This window comes from Loxodonta africana, chromosome 18, assembly GCF_030014295.1.
Source record: "Loxodonta africana isolate mLoxAfr1 chromosome 18, mLoxAfr1.hap2, whole genome shotgun sequence".
Taxonomy (NCBI): domain Eukaryota; kingdom Metazoa; phylum Chordata; class Mammalia; order Proboscidea; family Elephantidae; genus Loxodonta; species Loxodonta africana.
The window spans coordinates 1,288,926-1,297,208 of record NC_087359.1 but is presented as its reverse complement, the minus strand read 5'-3'; the positions used below and the strand labels follow the sequence as shown (position 1 = coordinate 1,297,208).

The 8,283-nt window shown below is 38.1% G+C and overlaps 1 pseudogene; it reads left to right on the top strand.

The window, feature by feature from the left end:
• Positions 1-2,589: 2,589 nt before the first annotated feature.
• LOC100677019 (large ribosomal subunit protein uL6-like) lies at positions 2,590-3,981 on the top strand (annotated as a pseudogene).
• Positions 3,982-8,283: the final 4,302 nt, after the last annotated feature.

The window sequence follows — 8,283 nt, the reverse complement described above, 5'->3', positions numbered from 1 at the left end:
TGGGGTGTGAGTGTGTGTGTGTGTGTGTATAGTGCAATGGTTGGTTCTTGGCGTTGGTTTTTTAACTTTATCAAATATTGTCAGATTGCTCTTCAAAATGCTTGTACAAATTTAGATTCCCACTAGTAGAATATGACAAATTTAATTTCCTCATATCCTTTCTGAATCTTAGCAGTGTCAGGCTTTAAATCTAATTGCTATTTCTGAATTGCTATCTCATTATGGTTTTAAAATGCATTTATCTGATAAAATGTGAAATTGAGAGTATTTTTATTCACTTGCCTATCATATTCCTCTTTTTTGTGAATTATATTTCATATTCTTTGTTTTTCAATCGGGACGCTCTGTTTTTAAAGTATTGATTTTTTAGGAGTTCTTTATTTATCCTCTATACTAATCCTTTGTCATTTGTATACATTGCAAATGTTTTCTTCCAGTTTTGATTTGTCATCATACCTTTTTTATATACTAATCCTTTGTCATTTGTATACATTGCAAATGTTTTCTCCCAGTTTTGATTTGTCATAATACCTTTTGTAGTATAGATGTTTCAGGCTTTTAAATAATTGGCTATATCAGTTTTTCTCTTATAATTTTGAGATTTCTTTAGGAAATCCACCCTAGCCTTGAGTACAAAAACATATTCTCCAATATTTTTTCCTAAAAAATATTAAAACATTTTTCATTTATTCACTTGTTAATTTTGAATCTACCTGGGTTTACTTTGTTATAGATCTAATGATATTTTTTTGATGTGGATAAACAGCACTATTCATTGACTCAATCCTCCACTGTTTCTTAAGGCCTCCTCTACTGCATATGAAGTTTCTATATGTCTCTGGGTTTGTTTCTGGGCTCTGCTCTGTTGCATTGGTCTATTTGCCTTTCTGGTGTTAATGCCACAAGATTTTCTTTACCATATCTTTACAGGAGGTTTGGAAAGCTGAGAGACTAGTGGAACCAGCTTCCCTCCCACCCTCCACATGTGTCTTAATTAATTTTGGCCCTTGGCATTTCCATATGGATTTTGAAATCAGCTCTAAAATTTCCCTAAAAGAAATCCCACTGGGGTTCTTATTGGAATTCCATTGAAGTGATAGGTAAATTTAAGGGAAACTCTGTTTTACAATCTTGAATCTTTTTATATATGAATATACTGTCTCTCCATTTGTTAAAGGCTTGCTTGTTGTTTTTCGGTAGTAGCATATTTTTTCCCTTAAATGTGTTGCATATCTTTTGTTAGATCAATTTCTAGACATATTAAGCTGCTATGTCTATTATACAATTGATCCCTTTAAAATTATGTTCTCCATGTGCTTGTTGCTGACGTACAGAAATACAGTTGATTTTTATATTGATCATAAAGCTAGAAAATCTTCTGAATTATGTAATTAGTCCTAATTTATTTCCAGAAGCACTGGTGGTGTAGCGATTAAGAGCTACGGCTAATAACCAAGAGGTCAGCAGTTCAAATCCACCAGGAGCTCCTTGGAAACTCTATGGGGTAGTTCTACTTTGTCCTATACGGTCACTATGAGTTGGAATCAACTTGACAGCAAAGGGTTTGTTTTTTTCTAACCTTAGATCGTCTCAAATGTTTGAGGCAAACCATTGTATCCTATGTGAGCACTGGAAGTTTTGATTCTTCCTTCCTAAGCTGATGAAATATGTATATACATATTTGTATATGTGTGTGTGTATATATATATACACACACATATATAATACATAGTTATTGTTGTTAGAAGCCATCTAGTCAGTTCCGACTCACAGTGACCCTATGTACAACAGAATGAAACACTGCCCAGTCCTGCACCATCCTTGCTATTGTTGTCAAGCTTGAGCCCATTGTTGCAGCCCCTGTGTCTATTCATCTCCTTGAGGGTCTTTCTCTTTTTCGCTGACCCTCTACCAAGCATGATGTCCTTCTCCAGTGACTGGTCCCTCCTTATAACATGTCCAAAGGATATGAGATGAAGTCTCTCCAATCTTGCTTCTAAGGAGCATTCTGGTTGTACTTCTTCCAAGACAGATTTGTTAGTTCTTCTGGCAGTCTATGGTATATTCAATATCCTTCACCACCACCATAATTCAAAGGTGACAATTCTTCTTTGGCTATATGCTAATGTATTATATATGTTATAATATTTTTTTATTATAAAATGTTACATATATTATAATTTTGTTTTTCTGTATTGACAAGGATCTTCCATACGATATTGAATAATAGTGATATGGCACATTCTTGTGTTCGTCCTGAATTTAAGTGAAATGTGTTAGCTTTTCACAATTAGGTTTGGTATCTGCTATCAGACCCATTGATTATCATCTCAATATCATAAAGTTGTTGTTGTCAGTTGTCATCTTAATTAATTCCAGCTCATGGCCACCCCATGTGTGTCAGAGTAGAATGCTTCACAGGGTTTTCAAGGCTGTGACTATTCAGAAAGAGGTCACCAGGCCCATCTTCCAAAGCACCACCAACCTTACCGCTAGTAATCAAGCACTTAACTGTTTTATCTATTTTCAGTTGACTAAACCAAGGTTTAAAAATGTTAAATGGCTCTTTTTGCCACATCTACTGCGAGAATGAAGACCATTCTCAGCAACCAGACTGTCGACATTCCAGAAAATGTCAACATGACTCTGAAGGGACGCACGTTATTGTGAAGGGCCCCAGAGGAACTTTGCGAAGGAACTTCAATCACATCAATGTAGAACTCAGTCTCCTTGGAAAGAAAAAGAAGAGGCTTCGCCTTGACAAATGGTGGGGAAATAGAAATGAACTGGCTACGGTTCGCACTATCTGCAGTCATATACGGAACATGATCAAGGGTGTTACACTGGGCTTCCGTTACAAGATGAGGACTGTGTATGCTCACTTCCCCATCAATGTTGTTATCCAGGAGAGTGGGTCACTTGCTGAAATCCGAAACTTCTTGGGTGAAAAATACATCCGTAGGGTTCTGATGAGGCCAGGTGTTGCTCGTTCAGTATCTCAAGCCCAGAAGGATGAGTTAATTCTTGAAGGAAATGACATTGAACTTGTATCACAGCTGCTTTAATTCAGCAAGCCATGACAGTTAAAAACAAGGATATCTGAAAATTTTTGGATGGCATCTATGTTTCTGAAAAAAGAACTGTTCAACAGGCTGATGAGTAAGATCTAAGAGTTGTCCAGCTACAGAAATGAGGCCGGATGATTCCTAAGACTTACGGGTGATATTTTTAAGATGCAATAAAATTCATTTATTCAAAAAAAAAAAAGTTAAATGGTGTATGTAAGATCACTCACAATGGCCAAGCTAGGACTGGGACCCAGGTCTTCTGGCCCTAAGACCAATGCCCTTTCCAACACATGGTGCTGCCTCCCTAGAAATCTGGAAGCCAACAGTTAACCTCAGCCATGCTCAGCCTGCACACCAACTGCAGCAGGACTGTGGACCCTTGGGAGACTGTCTCTCTTCCCAGGCTCAAGACAAGCTCAAGCAGAGACTGAGCCTTCCCAGTCAGAAGGAATGTTTCAGACTGTCACTGGAATAGGGAGCTATTTTCCTCAGGGAGGGAGAGGCAGTGTAGCAGAGTTTTCATGCTGTCAAAAATGATGTCACCTGTGTACTGTAAAAGGATTCTCTCTGGGATTTTTTATTTTTATTTTTATTGTGCTTTAAGTGAAAGTTTACAAATCGAGTCAGTGTCTCATACAAAAATTTATGTACACCTTGCTACACCTTGCTATATACTCCTAATTGCTCTCCCCCTAATGAAAGAGCACACTCCTTCCCTCCACTCTCTGTTTTCATAGGCCAGCTTCTGACCCCCTCTGCCCTCTCATTTCCCCTCCAGACAGGAAAAACCAACGTAGTCTTATGTGTCTACTTGATCCAAGAAGCTCATTCTTCACCAGTATCATTTTCCATCACATTGTTCAGTCCAATCCCCATCTGAAGAGTTGGCTTTGGGAATGGTTCCTGTCTTGCACTAGCAGAAGGTCTGGGGACCAATGACCTCCGGGGTCCTTCTAGTCTCAGTCAGACCATTAAGTCTGGTCTTTTTACAGGAATTTGGGGTCTGCATCCCACTGCTCTCCTGCTCTCTTGGGGGTTCTCTGTTGTGTTCCCTGTCAGGTTGTAGCGGGGTACAGTCTAGTTCTGGTCTCAGGCTGATGTAGTCTCTGGTTTATGTGGTCCTTTCTGTCTCTTGGGCTCATAATTACCTTGTGTATTTGTTGTTCTTCATTTTCCTTTACTCCAGGTGGATTGAGACCCATTGATGCATCTTACATGGTCACTTGCTAGTGTTTAATACTCCAGAAACCACTCTCCAAATGGGATGCAGAATGTTCTCTTTTTTTTTAGCCTTTTTTAACATTTCTATTGTGCTTTAAGTCAAAGTTTACAAATCAAGTCAGTCTCTCACACGAAATTTACATACACCTTGCTCAAAAAAAATCAAGTCTATTCCAACTCACAGCGACCTTGCTACATACTCCCAATTGCTCTCCCCCGATGAGACAGCCTGCACCCTCCCTCCACTCCCTCTTTTTGTGTCCATTCTGCCAGCTTCTAACCTGCTCTAGCCTCTCATCTCCCCTCCAGATAGGAGATGTCAACATAGTCTCAAGTATCCGTCTGATCCAAGAAGCTCACTCCTTACCAGCATCCCTCTCCATCCATTGTCCAGTCCAATCCCTGTCTAAAGAGTTGGCTTTGGAAATGGTTCCTGTCCTGGGCCAACAGAAGGTCTGGGGCCATGACCACCAGTGTCCTTATAGCCTCAGTCAGACCATCAAGTCTGGTCTTTTTATGAGAATTTGGGGTCTGCATCCCACTGCTCTCCTGCTCTCTCAGGGGTTCTCTATTGTGTTCCCTGTCAGGGCAGTCATCGGTTGTAGCTGGGCACCATCTAGTTCTTCTGGTCTCGGGCTGATGTAGCCTCTGGTTTGTGTGGCCCTTTCTATCTCTTGGGCTTGTAATTACCTTGTGTCCTTGGTGTTCTTCATTCTCCTTTGATCCAGGGGAGTCGAGACCAACTGATGCATCTTAGATGACAGATTGTTAGCGTTTAAGACCCCAGATGCCTCTCTCCAAGGTGGGCTGCAGTATGTTTTCTTAATGGATTTAATTAAGCCAATTGACTTAGTTGGTCCCTGAACCCATGGTCCCCAAAACCCTGGGCCTGCTATGCTGGCCTTCGAAGCATTCAGTTTATTCAGGAAACTTATTTGATTTTGGTTTAGTCCAGTTGTGCTGAACTCCCCTGTATTGTGTGTTGTCTTTCCCTTCACCTAAAGTAGTTCTTATCTACCATCTAATTAGTGAATACCCGCCCCCCCCCCCACATAACCATCAAGGAGTACTTTCTTTTCTGTTTAAACTATTTCCCGAGTTCTTGTAATAGTGGTCTCATAAAGCATTTGTCCTTTGGCAACTGACTAATTTCACTCAGCACAATGCCTTCCAGATTCCTCCATGTTATGAAATGTTTCTCAGATTCATCACTATTCTTTATCGATGCATAGTATTCCATTGTGTGAATATAACATAATTTATTTATCCATTCATCGGTGGATGGGCACCTTGGTTGCTTCCATCTTTTTCTATTGTAAAGAGTGCTGCAATGAACATGGGTGTGCATATATTGGTTCATGTAAAGCCTCTTATTTCTCTAGGGTATATTCCAAGGAGTGAGAATCCTGGATCTTATGGTAGTTCTATTTCCAGCTATTTAAGGAAGTGCCAAATCGATTTCCAAAGAAGTCGTACCATTTTACATGCCCAACAGCAGTGTATAAGTGTTCCAATCTCTCCACAACCTCTCCAACATTTATTATTTTGTGTTTTTTGGATTAATGCCAGCCTTGTTGGAGATGGAATCTCATTATAGTTCTGATTTGCATTTCTCTAATGGCTAAAGATTGTGAGCATCTTCTCATATAACGATAGCTATCTGAATGTCTTCTTTAGCGAAGTACCTGTTCCTATCATTTGTCCATTTTTAAATTGGGTTATTTGTCTTTTTGTAGTTGAGTTTTTGCAGTATCATATAGGTTTTAGAGATCAGGCAGTAATCAGAAAAGTCATAGATAAAAACTTTTTCCCAGTCTGTAGGTAATCTTTTTACTCTTGATGAAGTCTTTGAGCATAGGTGTTTGATTTTTAGGAGTTCCCAGTTATCTACTTTTGTTAATAATGTTTTGTATACTGTTTATGGCATGTATTAGGGCTCCTAACGTTGTCCTTATTTTTTCTTCCATGATCTTTATCTTTTTAAATTTTATATTTAGGTCTTTGATCCATTTTGAGTTAGTTTTTGTGCATGCTGTGAGGTATGGGTCTTGTTTCATTTTTTTGCAGATGGATATCCAGTTATGCCAGCACCATTTGTTAAAAAGACTGTCTTTTCCCCATTGAACTGCGTTGGGGCCTTTGTCAAATATCAACTGCTCATATGTGGATGGATTTTTGTCTTGCTTCTCAATTCTGTTTCATTGGTCTACATATCTGTTATTGTACCAGTACCAGGCTGTTTTGACTACTGTGGCAGTATAATAGCTTCTAAAATCAGGTAGAGTAAGACCTCCCACTTTGTTCTTCTTTTTCAGTGATGCTTTACTTAACGGGGGCCTCTTTCCCTTCCATACGAAGTTGGTGATTTTTTTCTCCATCTCATTAAAAAATGTTGTTGGAATTTGGATCAGAATTGTATTAAATCTATAGATCCCTTTGTTAGAATAGATATTTTTATAATGTTAAGTCTTGCTATCCATGAGCAAGGTATGCTTTTCCACTTACATAGGTCTCTTTTGGTTTCTTACAGAAATGTTTTATAATTTTCTTTGTATAAGTCTTTTACATTTCTGGTAAGATTCATTCCTAAGTATTTTATCTTCTTGGGGGGTGCTGTAAATGGTATTGATTTGGTGATTTTCTCTTTGATGTCCTTTTTGTTGGTGTAGAGGAATCCAACCAATTTTTGTATGTTTATCTTGTATCTTGATACTCTGCTGAACTCTTCTATTACTTTCAGTAGTTTTCTGGAGGATTCCTTAGGGTTTTCTGTGTATAAGATCATGTCAATTGCAAATACAGATACTTTTACTTCTTCCTTGCCAATTTGGATGCCCTTTATTTCTTTATCTAGCCTAATTGCTCTGGCTAGGACCTCCATCACAATGCTGAATAAGAGTGGTGATAAAGGGTATCCTTATCTGGTTCCCAGTCTCAGTGGGAGTACTTTCAGGCTCTCTCCATTTAGGATGATGTTGGCTTTGTATGAATGCCAATTATTATGTTGAGGAATTTTCCTTCAGTTTATATTTTGCTGAGAGTTTTTATCAGGAATGGGCATTAAACTTTGTCAAATGCCTTTTCTGCATCAATTTATGAAATCATGTGATTTTTGTCTTTTGTTTTATTTATATGGTGGACTATATTAATTGTTTTTCTAATGTTGAACCATCCCTGCGTACCTGGTATGAATCCCACTTGGTCATGGTGAATTATTTTTTTGATATGTTGTTGAATTCTATTGGCAAGAATTTTGTTGAGAATTTTTGCATCTAAGTTCAAGAGGGATATAGGTCTGTAATTTTCTTTTCTTTTCTTTCTTTTTTTTTTCACCTGGTTTTGGTATCAGGGATATGGTGGCTTCATAGAACAAGTTTGGAAGTATTCCGTCCTTTTCTATGCACTGAAATACCTTTAGTAGCAGTGGTGTTTACTCTTCTCTGAAAGTTTGGCACAGTTTGAACTGTGCAGTGAAGGCGACAGGGCCAGGGCTTTTTTTTTTGTTAAGAGCTTTTTGATTACCTTTTCAATCTCTTCTTTTGCTATGGGTCTATTTAGTAGTTCTAACTTTGTTTGTGTTTGTTTAGGTAGGTAGTGTGTTTCTAGGAATTCATCCATTTCTTCTAGATTTTCAAATTTGTTAGAGTATAATTTTTTGTAGTTATCTGGTAAAATTCTTTTAATTTCAGTTGGGTCTGTTGTAATATTGCCCATCTCATTTCTTATTTGGGTTATTTGCATTCTCACTTGTTTTTCATTTGTCACTTTGGCCAGTGGTTTATCAATTTTGTTAATTTTTTCGAAGAACCAGCTGGTCTTATTAACTCTTTCCATTGTTTTTCCCTTTTCTATATCATTTATTTCTGCTCTAATTTTTATTATTTGTTTTCTTCTGGTGCCTGAGCATTTCTCTTGTTGCTCTCTTTCTATTTGTTCAAGTTTTAAGGATAATGCTTTGATTTTGGCCCTTTCTTTTTTTTGTATGTGTGTGTTT